Source organism: Ursus americanus, chromosome 18, assembly GCF_024610735.1.
Source record: "Ursus americanus isolate L20-20 chromosome 18, mUrsAme1.1.p, whole genome shotgun sequence".
NCBI lineage: Eukaryota > Metazoa > Chordata > Mammalia > Carnivora > Ursidae > Ursus > Ursus americanus.
Window position 1 is genome coordinate 22,300,403 of NC_142144.1, and position 19,180 is coordinate 22,319,582.

General features: G+C 42.9%; 1 pseudogene; it reads right to left on the reverse strand.

Annotated features, from left to right (window-relative positions):
• Window positions 1-9,365: 9,365 nt before the first annotated feature.
• LOC148108570 (ADP-sugar pyrophosphatase pseudogene) lies at window positions 9,366-15,477 on the reverse strand (annotated as a pseudogene).
• Window positions 15,478-19,180: the final 3,703 nt, after the last annotated feature.

The following is a 19,180-nucleotide window of genomic DNA, read 5'->3' on the forward strand; positions in this document are numbered from 1 at the left end:
GAGCCCAAGGGGCCTGACCCTGCCACTCCTCCCCCATTCCCAGACATGCCACTCTACCAAACCCCATGATCTCTGAGTGAGGCTGAGACAGAGGTGTGAGGACTGGAGCCTGGAGCTAGCCGGCTCTGGAGGGCCAGGCTGCTAGAAGGACAAAGGAGATGGCGAGGAAGCTGTTGGCCAGGTTGAGGCCCCTGGGACCAGACCAGCACTGACACTAGTATGAGTGAGTGAAAATGCCTATGACCTTGACTAAGGCCTTTGCCCATCCCCAGAGCACAGGGCGCTGCAGGGAAGATGGCTGGGAAATCATTACACAGCTGGTGACAAGGGAAGCGTCCAGTTCTCTGCATGAAGGGGTAATATGGGCAAGTTCGATGAATGAAAGTCAAGGGCCACCCGGACACCAAAGCCACCTCACACTCGTCACAGGCCTCTGGAAAGAGCAGCCTGAAAAATGTGTGAAGAGAGGAGGACAGGGTGGGGAATGAGTTCCATGCCCAGATGTGGGTGGCATCATGCCAGCCCCTCGGGCTTCTGCATTGTGCAGTGTCTCTGTACGTGTTGGAGCAGGGATGTTTCATTTCCTTTATTGTTCCTTCAGGCCTGCCACCCATCTTAACAAACAGGACACACGTCAGCGTTCAAGAGAATTCGCCGGACAACGATCTTCTCCGTCCCGCTTTCCGCAGCCAAGCTCCCAGGGTGATTTCTCTTGCCTAGGAATAGAAAGAGTCCAAGCTTTATAATGTCCTTTCTATTTTGATAGGAAAAGAGAATGAGACTTGATTTTTGCCTTGTGGTTTAATGCTGAGTTGCACTTTTTCACCAATGCATTTTTTTTACCAAGCTCTAACAGTATTTTCTAACTGAGGCACGACCCAATTATGGTTCATAAAATGCAACTTATGGCTCAGCATTCCCTTAAAACAAGAAATATCAGAGTGCACTTACTGTCACAATGATAGCTATCATTTCATGAAACTCGTTCAGTTATATGTATGTTTATACGAGGGTCACAATGTACAGTATGCTTCTCCAAGTAGGTTCTGGTGACTCACAGCTGAAAGCCATTGCCTGAGGGTTTTGTCTTTGTTGGGGATGACCTAGTACTGGGGTCTGGGGCCCAGTAGCATCCCCTGGGAGTTTGTTAAAAATGCACATTCTCACAGTACACATAACCCACACCGTGAATTCAAAGCTGGGTGGAGGATCATGAGAGGAATCCAGATTGTTCTGGTCCACACTCATAGCACCACTGTTAGAGCACTTCAGAGCACTGATTGCAATCATCCGTGAGGCAAGAGGACATGGTGAACCCAAGCTGCAACTCTCGATAAACAGTGGGGCTCGAGAAGTCCACACACTATTTCATTTCATTCTCACAGTATTACCGTTCTCAGTTTACAGACAGGAAGTGCAGGAAGATGAAGTTCTTTGCTCAGGGTCACACTGCTAATAACTGGCTGAGCCCAGATGGGAACCCAGGTGTGCTAGAGAAAATTAAAAGGAGGATGAATGAATAAACGATTCTCTCAAAGCAAGTAAAATCCACTGCCTTGGTCAGTCCCTTTATGGATATCATGCAGGCCCCTGTACCCTGATCCAGAAAACGGGTTTCAGAGAATTCTTCCATAAATTAATAAATAGTCTTCTCTCCCAGAATGTTCCTGAAAATCACCACGAAGTTGTCGATGTGTCATGGGTACTCACTATTTTTAAAAATCTTGGGTCTTTTTTTTTTTTTCATCAAGTTTTTAAAGGCAAATATTTGGGATTTTCATGTTGGTATCCTCTTAAAAGGAAGCATTCATTTGACTGTTCCTCATAGTCAGGGCTTTTAAGAAAAGGAACATGTGACCAGATGGGACTGAGAGGTCAGAGAAGAGCAGCTGGGGAAAGAGTTTGAGCAATATACTGGATTCCTGTAAAGCCACTGCTCTCCCAGGCAATCTTTATTCATTCTCCCAAAAAGATGGAGCTTTTCCCCAGAAAACTCCATCATGCTGAAAAGGCTTAGTGGGAGCCCACCAGGTAAGAAGGCAACCTCAGCCTTAGCCCTGCATCTTCCAAGCTTTAGTCATTCACATGCCACTTTTACCATCTACTTTATCTATTTACTTCTTATACAGGAATAAACTTCTTTTGCAACAAAACTTTTTATCATCAACCTTAAGTGGAAGATGGATATTGTTCTCAGAAGTGGAAGAAAACCTTCATAAACAAAAACATTGAAAACAACTGATTTTTGTGGCTGGTCGAAGAGTCAAAGCCTGAATGCTCTCTTCCCCATCCCTCCCTTTCTCTCCCTTTCCCACTGTCTCCCACCCTCTCTTCCAACACAAAGAACAACTACTAGAAAGGTGTTAAATATAGGATAGCACCGGGCATCTGGTTGGCTCAGTCAGTAGAGCAAGTGGCTTTCAGTGTCATGAGTTTGAGCCCCATGTTGGGGGTAGAGGTTACTTAAAAAACAAACAAACAAACAAACAAAACCAAACAGGCTAGAATAACACCAAATGAAGATTTTCATCTTGTGTAATAAGTGATTGAAAGACAATAAAAAAGGAACCAAGAGGGGATATACGGGAACTCTGTACTTTCTGCTCAATGTCTCTTATACCCCAAACTGTTCTAAAAATTAACATCTACTTAAATTTTTTAAGCGTACACATAAAAATAAAAGCTTTAAACTGAAAAAAAAAAAGGCAGATTAACATTTACCCCACATGAGTCAAGTTATTTAATGCTGCATTCCCCATACTATGCCAAATCATCAGAAATGATTAAATTACCTCTCACAGTAACATTGGTCCATGGCCCACATTTTGTAATAAAACACTTCTTAGTCAAAGTCTGATTGTATGAAAAAATAAGAAAAAGTATTTGGTTGGGTGGTTTCCTACTGATGGCAGAATGAGGTCTGAATCATTCACCTTTCTGCCAAAGCCCTTCATGACCTGCCCCTCACATTCATCTCTGCCCTTCTCCCATTGACCACACACACTCCAGGCATTATGTCAAACTCTGTGCTCTTCCTGCATCTGGAATTTCCTTCCCCTCATCTTTGCCTATCAAATCTTATTCAAGATCACCCTGCAAAGGCACCATTCCTTTAAGTTGGCCCACACAGTCATGTGAAGGCTCCCTTGGGCGTCCTCCTCTTGTGTGCCTACAGAGCCGTGTGTACACAACCATTAGAACCGCCATCTTTTTGTTACGTGTGGTGGATTTTTATGTCTGCCTAGGGTTACCAGCTAAAAACACATGGCACCTAGTTAAATTATATCATCCAGATAAACAGAACAATTTTTAGTGTGATTATGTTTCATGCGATATTTAACAGGGTATCCTGTATTTTTTATTTGCTAAATTTGGCAACTCTATGTCTGTCTCCAATGAGACTCAGCTTCCTAAGGACAAAGGCTGTGGTCTTCCGTCCTTGTGCGTTCAGTACTGAGGACATCACCAGGCACTTAGTAGAGGCTTGGTAACTGTTGGATGGACGACTGCTACCCAGACACACACAGGAAACCCTAGGATTTCAGTTAAGATCAGGAATGCATTTCTATTTCTATGTAGAAATGCAGGTTTGGAAGGAGGAAAGACAATGTGCTCACATTTAATTCATAATCTATAAACTAGGCCTGTCAGAAGGAGCAAAAGGTGTCTGCGTCATTCTCTATCTTGTCTTTAACACATATAATAACAAGTCACACACTGCACGGCTTCTATATACTTTAAAGTCTATAATCAGCTCCCACACAAATCACATTATGAGGGTGAGAAGTTAGTGTACCGAATCCAAAACCGGGCAGAATAAATAGTAGCAGCAGCCAAGAACCAATCTACTCTATGTTGGGGCCAGTTCTGTGTCTATTAATCAGGTTGGAAATTAATCACCATGCTTTGCAGGAAAGCTTTCCTAGGAGGGCAGCGTGCAGTGATGGAAGGATCACAAGCTCTGAAGTCAGACCGACTTGGGTTTGCAGTTATGACTCAGCCACTGCGAAGCTGGAAGCCTCTCTGGGGCTCAGTTTTCTCATCAGTAAATCGGGTTATAATGGAATCTCCTAAAGGTCAATGCGGGTATTAAGTGGAATAATGTACATGAAGTGTTTTGTATGGTACCTATCCAGAGTAGTATTCAAGCATATTAATGGTGGCGGTAAGGATAATTATGCTTTTCCTTCTGTTGCAACCGGATCAAAATCTCTTTGAACATGTGAGCACATGCTTTATTTATTTTTAATTTTTTACTTTTTTTTTAAGATTTTATTTATTTATTTGACAGAGATAGAGACAGCCAGCGAGAGAGGGAACACAAGCAGCGGGAGTGGGAGAGAAGGAAGCAGGCTCCCAGCGAAGGAGCCCGATGTGGGGCTCAACCCCAGGACTCTGGGATCACGCCCTGAGCCAAAGGCAGACACTTAATGACTGAGCCACCCAGGCGCCCCTTTCGACTTCTTTTTTATCCTCCAAGGGGCTCTAGTAAAATGTACAATAAAGAGTAGTTGTCTTCTAGACTTCCAAAGAGACTGAGGTATTGGAAATGTTTGGTACTTCAGTGCCTTTTATAAAGCTGATGACGTTTAACTACCCTTGGTTAGATAAGACCAAAAATTAGCCTTTGGAGGTGACTGGTAGACTGCACACTATCTTTCATAAATCATTGATAGACTAAATCTGGGCAGATAAGAAACACTAGCCACTTCCTTCTTAAAATATTAAAGAACAGTTTTGGCACAAATACTGTTCTTCCCACATTTTCCACCAAGATGTTCTATTGGCTATGTGCCCTAATCACAGGCACCCACCTTGGGGCACATCTCTCCATGAGGTGGGGGTTGCCCTTGTCACCACCTGCTCAGGAAAAGCATTTGGAATGATTGCTAATGAATACACATCAGGGTCGCCTGGGTAGCGCAGTCGTTAAGTGTCTGCCTTCAGCTCAGGGCGTGATCCCGGCATTCCGGATCGAGTCCCACATCGGGCTCCTCGGCTGGGAGCCTGCTTCTTCCTCTCCCTCTCCCCTGCTGTGTTCCCTCTCTCGCTGGCTGTCTCTCTGTCACATAAATAAATAAAATCTTTTAAAAAAAATGAATACACATCAGATAGAAGCCATTCGCTAGTCTTCGTTCTTGTTCCTAGCTTAGTTTAACTGCAGCCATTCTCAAACTTCTCAAACTTCTACTTATTAAAATACCTTGACTTAAATGTAGCAAAGTCCTTATTGGCACCTGCTTTTATAACCATGTCATCTTCCTGCCCCCCCCCCACCAAGTCTTCTTGGAGCTCTGTGGCTTTAGATAATTTACCTGCTATGTAATTTTTTCATCTGCCAATGAGAAAGTTGGAACTCTAAGCTCCCTTACAGTTCTGTATCCTTAGGACCCCATCCTTCTCTGCCTTATTACATCTCTTTTAATTGAGCCAGAATCTTCCCCATGCTAAGTCTCAATCTAGGAAAGACTACATTGGTCAAAGTGTTTTTTTTTCTCATCATTTTCATGTTCATTTCTAGGTTAGCTCAAATGTGTACTCAAACTGATTCAGGTAAAAAGGATCCAAAGATGAAGGTTGAGCTCTAATTAACCAGAAAGTCCACTGACCACTCCTTTACAAGGCTTGGGGACCAAAAGGGACCTGACACCTAGAAAACATTCAGTGATTGTTGATTGCGTCATTGCTGGGGAATTGTGTCGTTGTTGGGGAAAATTAATATATTGGAATTATCCCATCCTTGCATATGCCCTTGATTATGCCTGGGAATGCCATCCATCTGGCCACTCTTTTGTGCAAAAAAAGTCAAGATACAGGGAGAGAAAGAATTAGCTAAGGCTAGCGGCATGGAATGGTCTATGTGCCAAAATGAAGGAGCAGAGTTAGATCTTTCCAACTTTTCTCTGCTGTTTCCTTACTCACTCATCCCAGGTTGGGAGTTTGTATGGGGAGCTTGTCCGTGTTGAATAATTTAAAGGACTCCAGATGCCTTGAATTACACCAATAGTTATTCATTTCCTTACGGTAAATAGTATCCTCTGCCAGTGGTCTTTAAAATGCAAATATACCCAGGTGGTAGCACATAAAATTCCTAAGTAACACTTTTTTTTTAAAGTAAGTTCCTTGGGGGGAAAAGGAAAGAAAGAAACATTCTGAGAACAGTTCAAAGTTAGAGATCAGGCAGACAAAGAGTGGTGGTGATGTGGGTAGAGAAATGGATGCTAGGAGCGGGGACAAAACTCTAGAAAGGTGGGGCAGGGGACAGAACACACACTCCCACTTGCTTTATGCTTTCATCTCTGGGCTAACCACCGCCCACCCACCTCCTGCCCCTCCTGGGATGTGAAGAGTCTGGGAATTCCTTTGGGAGCCAGATTGGCCACATGCAGATCAGAGTGGCTCTATCTATGCCTGTGGCAGTTGGGGCTTCTGACAGCATCTCTTTGCCTTGTCCTCAGGAGACCTGGAAGAAACAGCCCTAGGATACTTGGTGATGAGTCTACTCTAAGTATATTATTGAGGACATTGCAAATCACACCATGACAAGATAATGATGATGATTCTTGAGAGGAGCTGGCTTCTACTTTGTGGGCACTGTGAATCTTGAAGCTGAGCGGGATTCCTCTAGTGGGTGGTGTTGTGCCCCTCAGATCCCCTTCCCCAAGTGGAGGTCCCCAACCTTCAGTTGTTGTGACTGTTGGCTGATAATGGCTTCCAGCTGCCTTCCTTCTTCTGAGGATTACCCTTGGTGATGGGAGCCCCTTGCCCAAGAGCTTATGACCTCTCTAAAAGCAGCCCATAGTCAATGACTAGCTAATTGGGTGGCACAAAAGACCACTTGCCCCAAGAGAGTAAAACCGTGATGGGCTATATGCTTCAGAACCTACTTCCTTTGGATCAGTCAAAGGCTAGTCTTGACTTGAGACCCTGCTGAGCTCTGTTCCTTCCCTCTCCTGCTTCACTCCCTCCCCTACAGGCTTTTTTGAATGAGCACTTCTCAATGAATGATGTAAACCCCAATACCTGTCTTTGGCTCTGCTTCTATGAACTTGACTCTTAGGCATTCTACTTTATTGTATCTGAGACACTACTAACCGTAAGACAATTATGTTATATATCACCAAGAAAGACTAGATGGTGACAATTCAGATGTGATACACAAGATGTGTATTTAGTTGTAAGACACGTCATAATTTCAATGAAAAAAATGGGCATCTTTGAATGAATTAAATATGGTATGTTTAATATATATGATCTCAGTACATTGCATACATCTCTATGCCACGTGTTTACACATAGGCAAACAAACTTTGTTTCAACTATCTTTCTGTACATACTAGTTTACAAGTCTGGAGAACCATTGCTATGGTCCAAGTGTCGGTGTTCCCTTCCAAATTCGTATTTTGAAATACCATTACCAATGGTGGGTCCTTCACGAGGTGACTAGGTCCTGAGGGTAAAGCGCTCATAAAAGGGACCTCACAGAGCTCCTAGCTCCTTCCACCATGTGAGAATAAAAGTCTGCAACCAGAAGAGGGCCTTCACCCAGCCATGCCTGCGCCCTGATCTCCGACTTCCAGCATCCAGAACTGTGAGCAATAAATTTCTGTTGTTTACAAGCCACCCCATCTGGGGAATTTTGTGATAGCAGCCCAAACAGACTGAGACAATCGTAGTACCATATCTAAATTCAGTTTTAAATCTCTCTTATTTATGGCTAAGTTTCATTATATGCAAGTGATGAGAACTGTTTTAAATAGTAAGGGAAATAATTGTATGTTCTACAGGATAGCTGCTTATCAAGGGCTTCCAGAAAAATTATTCTCAGCCATAGAGAATGAATCAGACTTTGGGACAATTTCAGACTTACTGAAATAGAGCTAGGGAACAATAATGGGAAGATGAGACTCTGGGAGAGCATCACTGCTTTCAGGATGAGGACTAGAATCCTTATCATGGCTACGGGGCTCTGTGGGATCTTACCCCAACCTACTTCTCTACCCTCATCTCAGAACACTCTGGTCCCCATCTGTGTGGGGGTGTCCACACACACTCGCTATAGCCACTCTGGCTTCTTTCCAGTTTGAGAAGGTGCTAACCTCTTTCCCACCACAAGGCCCTTTATTACATGTGGTTTCCTCTTGTTGGGATGCTCTTCCCTCCCACCTCTTTGCCTATTTACCTTTACTCAAAGGAGTCTTCTTCCAGGAAGCCCTCTCTGATTTCGCAGATTTAAAAGAGGTCCCTTGGGGTGCTTGGGTGGCTCAGTCAGTTGAGCAACTGACTCTTGATTTTGGCTCAAGTCTTGATCTCAGAGTCATTGGGTCAAGCCTGAGTCAGGCTCTGAACTCAGCATGGAGTCTGATTGTCCCTCTGCCCCTACCCCCCACTCATGCTCACTCACGTGCATGGTCTCTCTCTCAATAAATAAAATCTTTAAAAAAAAAAGAAGGGGTGCCCTCATTTTACAATTGAATAGCACTGTATGGTTCTCCTTTCTGTTGCCACATGTTGCAACTTTCCATTTGTTCCTATTATGTAATTAAGACCTATACCCTTATTAAGTTATGCACTCCGTGAGGGAAGCTCCAAGTCCTTGCTCACTGCTGGACCTGTCACCAGTATATGGGGCACCCAATGACTTGGTTGGCCAATTGAGTAAATCAGGTCAATAGCCTTCCTTGATCAGCTGCATGAGTACCAAGGAATAGTATGGTACAATGGTTAACTGAGTGTTTAGACCTTAAATCAACTGCACAGTTCAGGATAAAATCCTGGCTCTGCCACTTACTAGCTCTGGGTTTTGGGGCAACTTAATTCACATGATTGTGTCTCAGCTTTCTCATCTATAAAGTGAGCATAATAATTTTGTATTTTATTGACTCCAAGTTGCCCTTGATTGTAAGACGCCTCATATACTATTAAAGAAAAACCTACCAATTAAGCTAGAACCCAATGTTTTCTTATCACTGAGGCTTTTTCCAAACAAAACCAGCCCATTCTGTAAGATGATCTTAGCAGCAGGTGTCAACAGAAGGTTTCAAGCAAGAACCAGGAAGCTGTTATAAATAACAAATAACACATGCAGTAGCAAGGCTTGTAACTCAACTGAAATGCTGAAAACAAACAGCCATGCCCAAGTTCACATCACTACCATACCCTGCGGACCACACCTAGGAGAGGCCATGGCTTCTAAGACACCCTCAATTCCAGAGAAGTTAAGATGTGAAAACAGGTGCATCAGCAAATTGTTGATTGAGTGATTGATTGCATCATGGGCTGCTTTTATTTTATGGAAAAGCTCATTTCAAATCTACATGAAACTACACAGAACACAAAGTCTTAGTGAAGGAGGCCTGGTGGTCTCATTTACAAAAACACATGGCCTCTGTCCTTTGGCCTTCAAATTCCAGGAAAGGTGCCTCAAACAGCTTCACATTTGCACGGTTTGGCGCCAGAGCCCAGGAATAGCTGCTGGCATCCACTGTTGGACGTTCTTCAGCCACCAGAGTGTCGGGTCTCTTCAGCAGGTCATTCCTTGATCAAGAAAGCACTTCCACAAATGCTCCATCCTCTTGTTTTGGCTCAGGACTTGGGTTTTCAGCCTCATCTCCGTTAGTAGTTGCTGTCGCCACGTGTGGTAGGTACAGTGAGACAAACCTGGGTCCAGTCATTCAGCAAGGTCACCTTCACAGCCCATTTCTCCCTCAAGCTCCTGAAGAGCAGCTGCTTCTGGGCTTCCATCGTCAGCGACGACACCTGCGGGGAGTTCTAGGCATCGGCCTCCCGACTGATGGCTGGAACTGCCTCACCAGATACATTCATCATGAAGAGTTAGCTCCTTGCAGTCGCAGAACCGCCGCCACGCCACCAGCTGACCGTCCTCTCCTGGTGTGTGTTTCACGCTGTCCCAACCTCTTGCTGTACCGGTAGGATCCATGTGAGTTTTTTTTTTTTCCAAGCTTGACCCATTTTCCTTCTGAAATGAACTCCCCTGAAATAACAGACTGTTGGGTATGTTGAGACCAAGCCATCAGTTCTTGGCTTTTCATTTTCACACCAGTTAGTCTTTATGGGCTTCCGGCAAGAAGTTCATGCCCAAGGTGTGGGGTGTGGGGAAAGATATGCCTTTGGGAACGGGGACAAGAGAAGAAAGGACAAGGCCCGAGGCAGCAGTCTGAGGAGATGCAGTAAAACTGCTTTTAGATCTTGGATTGAGAAGTGTGTTAGACTGTATGAAGCGCATGGCATATTCGTACGAAATCCTGGGCACGCAATGAATCGTGATATTATGGCCTCTGCCAAGCAGTCTGTGGCCACGGTGTCCTTCCCTTGGGCACCTTGGGAAGTACCAGGCCACCTAACCTCGCACAGACTCTCAGACTCGGCACAGCCTTCAGGCGAACCCATCCTTTCATTCATTGTAGCAATGGAAACCATCAAGAGCTGGGAGAAATTCAGGCTTTTTCAATTTTGTGGCGGTGGAATTACAGCTCCCCACAAAAACTGTAAGTAAGGGCCACAAGGGCCAGGATTTTCATCTGCTCGTTCCCTGCCATAATCCCAGGACCCAGGACGGCGCTTGGCACTTAGCAGGAACTTAGTATGTTTAGTGGATTGAATGGGCGAATAACTCCGTAGATATAACTAGAGTTAACTGTGGTGATATGAGAGAACTCACGCTGTGCAGGATATGACTCAGAGCTGAGTCAAATGTAAAAAAAGGCTTTAGTCCTCTGCTCTCCCCTTTTCTATGGCAGCCTTTAAAATATCCCAGATTTATGGGGCAATTTTAATGGAAATAAACCTAATAAGTTAAAGTTACATAATTAATTCTATTCAGCCTCCATTGTAATTACTTACTGATCCGAGGCTGCTCGTGGAGCACCTGGCAATAGTGAAAGAAAAACAGCAGCAGGTGTTCGGACTTAGCTTGTGCTTGCTAACTAATTAGATGAGGATTTTGCCCCTGGAAATCCCAAGCAGTTTTCACTGGGTTCAAAAATTGAAAGTTAGAACCCCCGGGGCCTCAGCCGACTGTTTATCTTTCTTGCTTCTGGACTAGGGGACATTCTATCATCAAGATGCTTTTACACAGGCCTAATCTTATGCATTAAAAGTCAATGTTAAAGTTTGTCTCAGCCTTCTGATGATGCCAGGTCTTACACAGTGCATCAGAGCATGACCTGGAGTCAGGCTGTCATGGGTCAGGTTGCAACCCGGCCATTCACTAGCTGTGTGACCTTGAGCACGTTACTTCACCTTTCTGTGCTCCAGTTTCAAAATCTGTAAAATGGGGGTAACGATACTATTTACATTACTAGGTTATGAGGATTAAGCAAATAAGCAATGCCTTGGACATGATAAGTGCTAGATAAGTGTTTTTCAAATAAATCCTTCAAATTAACTGTCATCTCCTATATGTCAGGTCCCAAGAAAATTTTTGGCAATAATTGATTGTATGATAATTTGGCCATCTGATGGGAGTTGTTATAAAAAGATTTATATATCTGCCTCTTAAAAATTAAGAAGCTAGCTCCTATTTAAAGGTGTGGTGTGTTCAAGGATTGTTTCGGTGGAGCATGTCAGCTAAAGCTTTTGGCAGCATGCAAGAGAAATTCCCTCTGGTTACCTGATACAAAGCCACTGGGGAGGCCTCCAGAGCCAAGCCTCAGAAAGGACTGGAATCAGGCATTTCCAGGCATGTCAAGAGCAGGGACCCATGAGGAATTCCCTTTAGGAATGAGTTCAGTGAGTCTCCCTCTTGCATCACTGCCTAGAGAGCTACCTTCTTTGAGAGAGTTTGGTCTGAAGTCACATGCCCATCCTTGGGCCTCGTGGTAGGAGCAGGTGTGGCACCTGGATGGGTGGTCCTAACAGGACGACAAGAAGAGGAGAGAGGGTACCCCAAGGAAAGCCGGGTGTTACCACCCAAAGAAGGGGGGAGGGTTGCTAGGCAGGCCAAAGAAGCAGCCATCCACCTCACGAAGAAAGAAAGAGGGTGGGAAATGTTTTCCAAAATCTTGCTTATGTTTGTACTGCTGGCCCTTCCAGGAATTTAAATGTTTCTCTCCTCAGAGGGTACTCCCGGAGAGGCTGGCTCATCCTGAGGGCATTCATGCAAAAAGAGCAAAAATCTGGCACTAATCATACACACTTCTCTCCCTGGCTTAATGAAGCTGCTCTCTAGTTGTTTGTATTGCATTAATTTAAATACTAATCTTTGCCTCACAATTTCATAATAGCAATAATTTCTAGTTCAGTCAAAACACATTACGCTAAACTTTGAGAATTCAACAAATGACAAGCTCCAAAACTGGCTCGCATATTCATGAATCCCCCTTTTTCAGTTGGGTTGTTTTTGGCTATAAGTACGAGAACACCCAACTTGATGTTGCTTAAGCCAAACAAAAATGTATTGGTGCACAGAACTGAACGTCCAGATGTAGGACAGGCGTCAGGGGACTTAGTCCAGTGGTTCCAGCTCTACTTCTCTGCGAGTACCATGATGCTTTCTGCCTTTGTTTTCTCTCTGTTCTTTATCTCAGGCCAGAAGCAAGATGGCGCAGGATTTCCAGGCCTCTCGAGTACCCAAAACAATAACCGGAGGAAGAGGAGATCGTTTTTTAATGTAATTCTCAGGAATAACGTAACTTTCCCTAGAATCTTCTAATGCTTTCCTCTCATCTCCTTGGTCCAGGCTGGATCACATGGCCAATCCGGCAACAGTCCTTGTGGCCAGGAGGATGCCATATGCTAACTGGCTTAGATCTGGGTTCTTGAACCAGTCACTGGCAAAGAGAATTACATTATCCTGCCTGGCCCCCAGCTCACTGGCTGTTAGACAATGAGAAAGAGGAAGAATTTATGTTAAAGGAAAACAGAGTAGGCATTGATCTTTTTTCTCCCCTGATATCTGAACCTCACTACTGCCCCACCCCGTGTCTGAGGAATTTAAGATTTAGTGGAAGACAGAGGCCACTTTCCAAGAACAATGGAGACACCATCAGCTCTCTGACCTTTCTCACAGCCAGAGCAGGGGCACGGACGAGAGACTCCACCGATCACACATAACTGCTTCAGTGAGGTTCTTTTTGGAACCCATGATGCCAAGAGCCAGAAATGGCCTGAAAAATCCCTTTGAATGTTATGGTAGCTGGTTCCAGGGACAGCAGCAGCAACAACAGATACCTCTAGTGGAGGGTTGCCAGGTTCAGCAAATGAAAGTACAGTTAACTTCGAATTTCAGATAAAAAACAAATAATATTTAGTATAATTTTTTCAGTATATCTCAAATACTGCCTGGGATATACTTATACTTTCAAAAACTCATGCATTGTGTACTTAAAATTCAAACTTAACTAAGCATCCTGTTTTATCCAACTATAATCCAGTGGCATCAGAGTATTCAGTGGCAATGGCAAGAGGGTCCTCAACCAGACTGGGTTTGTGGCTGGTTTTTGATTGTGGTCCATGCTGCTACCCCCCTCCCTTGCTCCTGCTCAGTTTCCAAGCCTCTTTCTGCATCATTACCAGAAATTCTGTGAGACTCAATCATGCAGCATAAACTTCAGTTGCTTGCAACTGTGAACTAGTATCACACAAACCTCAACGTCCATTACAAAAATTTGAACCTGTCCTTTAGCATTGATATCAGGACGAGAGACAGTGGACAAGGAACACTTTTTTTTTTTTTTAAGATTTTATTTATTTATTTGACAGAGATAGAGACAGCCAGCGAGAGAGGGAACACAAGCAGGGGGAGTGGGAGAGGAAGAAGCAGGCTCATAGTGGAAGAGCCTGATGTGGGGCTCGATCCCGTAACGCCGGGATCACGCCCTGAGCCGAAGGCAGATGCTTAACCGCTGTGCCACCCAGGCGCCCCAGGGAACATTTTTAAAGCAGAAGTAGGATGGTGCTGCCTTCTGAATTCTGGCCCCTAGGGAAAGAGGGTTTTTTATAAGCTTCTGCTTTATCAGTGGCTTAAGGAATTTCACAAAATGTCTCTTGCTTCAACTGACCTAAGTGTGAAATGGAAACAATCCTGGAATGTTAGATGAATTAAAAATTAAGGATCACAAAATCCTGGCAGAGACAACATCTTTCCCTTGTTAGGACACTTCCTTTCCTTTAGCCTGTCGTGACTGATAAAACTAAATTCTTCTCATATAAATAATCACCCTATTACCAAGTTTAATAATATGGATACATTGAAAACCTGTAACATGAAAAGCATTATTATTACTTTTTGGCTCCTACATTCTATTGTATTCCTTTGAACTTTCTTACTTTTCCAGAATAATATGTTTCTTCTTGGGGATCAGGGGCTGATGCTAATTTGCTACTTGTCATTGGGTCATATAATGAAGCAATTTAATTGCACTGATGGTTATAGGCCTGAAACACAGCCCTTCTTTCTTCTCTAAATATGAAAGAAGCATCTTGGTTCCAGATCATGAAATTTGTATCTTGCACACACGCCAGGGCATACTGGGTCTCTTGGGCTACTGGCTTATTAAGTGATGATAAAGGTTGTTGAACTTGGTGCTTAGATGCTGAACACAGCCTCTCCGGGCTTTTCCAGCTTATTCTTTCACAGCTGGAGCTGCTGACATGGCTCTAGAAGCCAAATCTGAAGCAAAGATTCTCTGAACAATTGATAATTTTAAACATGCACAGACTACAAAAAGGGGTGGTGGATTTTTTTTTTTTTTTTTTTTTTACCCAGCATTCATCCCTCTTTTCTGCATAGGGAAGTATAGCCCCACACGATAGGAAATCTAAGAGGGATAATAAAATCACAGCCTGCCATCCTAAAGAAGCTGAGTGGTCCCTGAAGATTCCTTCTACAAGATCCTATTTCTCATTGTCCCCGTCTAGCCAAAGTGGTGGAGCATGTGACCTTGGCCGGGTCCCATATGTGACCATAATGACTGGTCCTCTCAACCACAACCAACAGGACACAATAAGACCTGGACTAGGGCTCCTGAAGAAGGAAAATATTTGCCCTTTTTCCCGGGATTTGAAGTGATAGGAATTTAGGTTTGGAACTGCAGCAACCAAACTGCTACCATAGTAAAGAGGCTTGTCTGAAAATAGGGTGAAGCAGAGCTTGTAGAACCGAAGATTAAAGAGAAACTAGGTCCTGGTGACATCACTGGACCTCCTTCATCAAGTTTCCATGCCAGACCTACCACTAGAATTGTCAAAGTCCTCATTCTAGGTCCGTTTGGTTCCTGTCAGTTGGAATAGACGGAGTTGTAACTGATACAGTGGGGTCTGGCCCCCCTGCACTCGCTAATGTGAGTGAGAGTGTCCAGAATGAACAACACTCGCAGCCAAGCCTGGGACTTCTGGGTCACTATCAGGCAGAGTCTCCTCCAGCATCTCCTGCTGTAGACCCTGGAACTTCAGGTGTCTCCGTCTCCTCCCCATCAAAAGAATATTCCTACCTGCCCTAGAGACTCCCATCGCCATCGTGGGGATAGCAATACGGAAGAAACTGATAGGGCAAAGCAGTTGCTACAGTGTAATTCTGTAATAACATAGCGGTCGTCTACTTGCTTTCCAAGCAGTCTGGGGAGCTTCACCCAAAGAAGCAACTCTGGGACCACACTTTATTGTTTTGGTTTTTTCATAAAGGGCATGATGCAAAACCAGAGTTTTACACGATAAATTACCTTTTAATTCAGCTGCCTTGCAGGTCATGTTTGGTTTTGATACATGTTTGGCAGTCTAGACCATGTTTTCTACTTTCCACAAGCTCATGGCTTGTCTTTAGGTGGGAATGGTTAAAAGTTAAATGAGATTGTATCTGTTTGGGGTCTACAAATAATTTTGATACTAACATTCAATATGTGTTATTTCACAAAACCCTGCCCTCAGCTCAGGATTACATGGAAGCGACTCACTGGTTTGTTTGCGTGGTTCGGGCGGAGGTGGGACAGTGCTAGATTACAATCTGGTTCAGTTATCAGATTTCTCATAGTTTTCTAAATGTGTTCCTGAGAAAAGGACTAAGTGTGAGTGACACTACAGTCAATGTCCTGTAAATCAGAAAAGTGATAAGTCAAAGGGGAGAGAAAGCTCAGTGTCTCTACAGGTGTTTTAAGAATTGTGTTAACATGGTAACGATGCCATAAACATGCCAGTTTAGTATTAGACAAAGTATTTGCTGGTTTCTAGAATCATCAAGAAATAAGACAGAAAGGGCCCTGAAGTAAGTGGAGATGAAACCCCTATACCTCAGTCCTTGTATTTCTGCAAGAAATTTTGTCTCCCAAGAAGGTCTGATTATAGCTGCACATCTGTTTTCCAGTCCAGCATTTTTAGGAATAAAGCTGATGTTTTGATCTTTGTGGGTCTGACTCCTGTGTCCTCTTTCATGAGTTTGGAGCTGGTCCCAATGTGGGAACATTTTGGGGAAAGGAAGTGAGGGAAGCATGCTCCTGTGGCCATAGTCAGCGTTTGTGTTTTATTCAAGGAGCGATGAAAAGATCATTGAAGGGTGTCAAGTGGAGCGACATGCTCAGATTTCCATACTGGGGTGTGAAGAATGGGGTAGAGGGAGCAAGAACGGTGGAAGGGAGATAGGTTATGAAGACACGGCTGTGGTCCAGGTAAGGGATGGACTGGTCGGAACCAGGAGGGTAGCAGCAGAAGGAGAAATGAAGAAATTCCAAGTGCTTTATTGGAGTAAAGAAATCCTTTATGAGCAAAATAAGGATCACGTCACATCTGGTGTACATTTACTTACAATGATACATTTTCAAGTTTTATTGTCTCTTCAATTCCCCTTTATTTCTGATAGAGACTCTAATCCAAGGACTCACCCCTGCTTCCCTGGGAGGAGAGTCATGATAGACCATGCTTCACAAACATGTACCAAGTTACAAAGATAAACAAAAGCTAAAGGCCAAGATCATGTAACAATCTGACTGATAATGTGTTCATGTCTTGACTTGTGATACTTTGACTGTATTCTCAAAATTGCCATATCAGAATAATCTTGAATGTGTTTATTGGACCACTTAATTACTTCTTTGTATTCAAGTGATGTCTAAATGGTTCTAGGATTTGACATCCTTTACAACCATGTATTTTGATTGAACACTTCTTTTATGTGTGAAGATCCAACCATGTAAAACTCTTTTATGGGATCAGTTTCCTTCCCTTAAAGTTTACCTGTTTGTAAGAATAATTGTACACAGTCGGATTGTTAGTAGAGCGCCACCGAATGCCTTGGCATACCACACCTACGTAAGGAGCAGATCATAAAAATATGTACTTCCTGGTTGGTTTGTGGTTACAGGTTAGCAAGTTGTCCTCCTCACAAGAGTCAGGATCACCCTTGGCTCTAGATCAGTGGTTAATGGCATTGGACAAAGATATTCTACTCCCATCAACTCACAAGTTTTGAAGAGATAAGGTTTCCAAAGTAGAATTACAAGAACTGGATTCACCTGGCTTCTGTGGAAAGGGTTTTCTTTTTTTTTCTTTTTTAAGAATTTGCAGAACATATTCATTTATATAAGATGATTTTGTGAAGGCAGAATAGATATCCTTATCCCAATTTTGTTTTATACTTCAATGGCTTTTAGTATATTCACAAAGTTGTATGATCATCCCCATTATCTAATTCCAGAACATATTCAAGACCTAAAAAAATACAAAAAAGCAAAAAATACCCTCCATACCTCCATACCCATTGGTAGTTCCCATTCCCCAGTTCCCCCAGCTCCTGGAAACCACTCACTTCTGAACTCTATGGATTTGCCAATTCTGGACATTTCAGACAGATGGAATCATTCAACAGGTAGCCCTTTTTGGCTGGCTTCTTTCTCTGAATGTGTTTTCAAGTTTTATCTGTATTGTAGCATGTATCATAACTTTACTCCATTTTATGGCCAAATAATATTCCATTGTGTGATACACTACATTTTGTCATCCATTCATCAGTTGGTGGACATCTAGGTTGTTTCTACATTTTAGCTGTCAAGAATAATGCCGCTATGAACATTCATGTGCAAGGTTTCATGTGCATGTATATTATCAACTTTGTTGAGTATGCACCTAGAAGTGGAATTGCTAGATCATATGGTAACCTATGTTTAACTTATGAGGAATTGCCAAACTGTTTTTCATAGCAGCTGTGCCATTTTCGTTCCCACCAGCAGTGTGAGCCTTCCAGTCTCCCCACATCCTCACCGACACTTGTTCGTCTTTCATATAGCAGTCTTAGTGTGTGTAAAGTGGTATCTCCTAGTAGTTTTGATTTGTATTTCCCTAATGATTAACGATGTTGAACATATTTTCTTGTGTTTGTTGCCCATTCGTATATCTCCTTTGGAGAAATGTCTATTCAAATGCTTTGCCAATTTTTTTAATGAGGTTTTTTTTTTCATTGTTGAGTTGTAAGAGTTCTTTATATATTCTAAAATCAGGTCCCTTCTCAAATATTTGATTTATAAATATTTTTCTCCACTCTGTAGGTTATCTTTTCACTTTCTTGGGTGTCCTTTGAAGAACAATTTTTTTTTTAATTTTGAAGAAATCCAATTTATCTCATTTTTTTGGTTGCTTGTTCTTTTGGTGTCATATCTATGAAATCATGGCCTAATCCAAGGTCACAGAAATGTATACTTAAGTTTCCTTCTAATAGTTTTATAGTTTTAGCTCTTACATTTAGGTCTTTGATCCATTTTGAATGAATATTTGTGAGTGGTGTAAGGTATGGGTCCAACCTCATTCTTTTTGCATGTGGATATTCAATTGTCCCAGCACCATGAAGATACTATTCTTTCTCCTTTGGATGGTCTGGTACCCTTGTTGAAAATCAACTCAACATAAATAAATAAACCCATATTTATTTCTGTACTCTCAATTCTATCCTATTGATCTATATCCTTACGCAAGTACCACATTGTTTTGAATATTGTAACTTTGTAGTAAGTTTTGAAATTAGAAAGTATAAGCCCTCCACCTTTGTTCTTCTTTTCAAGATTGTTTTGGCTAGTCTATGTCCCTTGGATTTCCATGTAAACTTTAGGAACAGCTTGCCCACCTCAGCAAAAAAAGGCACCTGGGATTCTGACAGGGATTTCATTCAATCTACAGATCAATTGGGGAAATATTAATGTCTTAATAATATTGTCTTCCAGTCCATAAACATGGGCTGTCT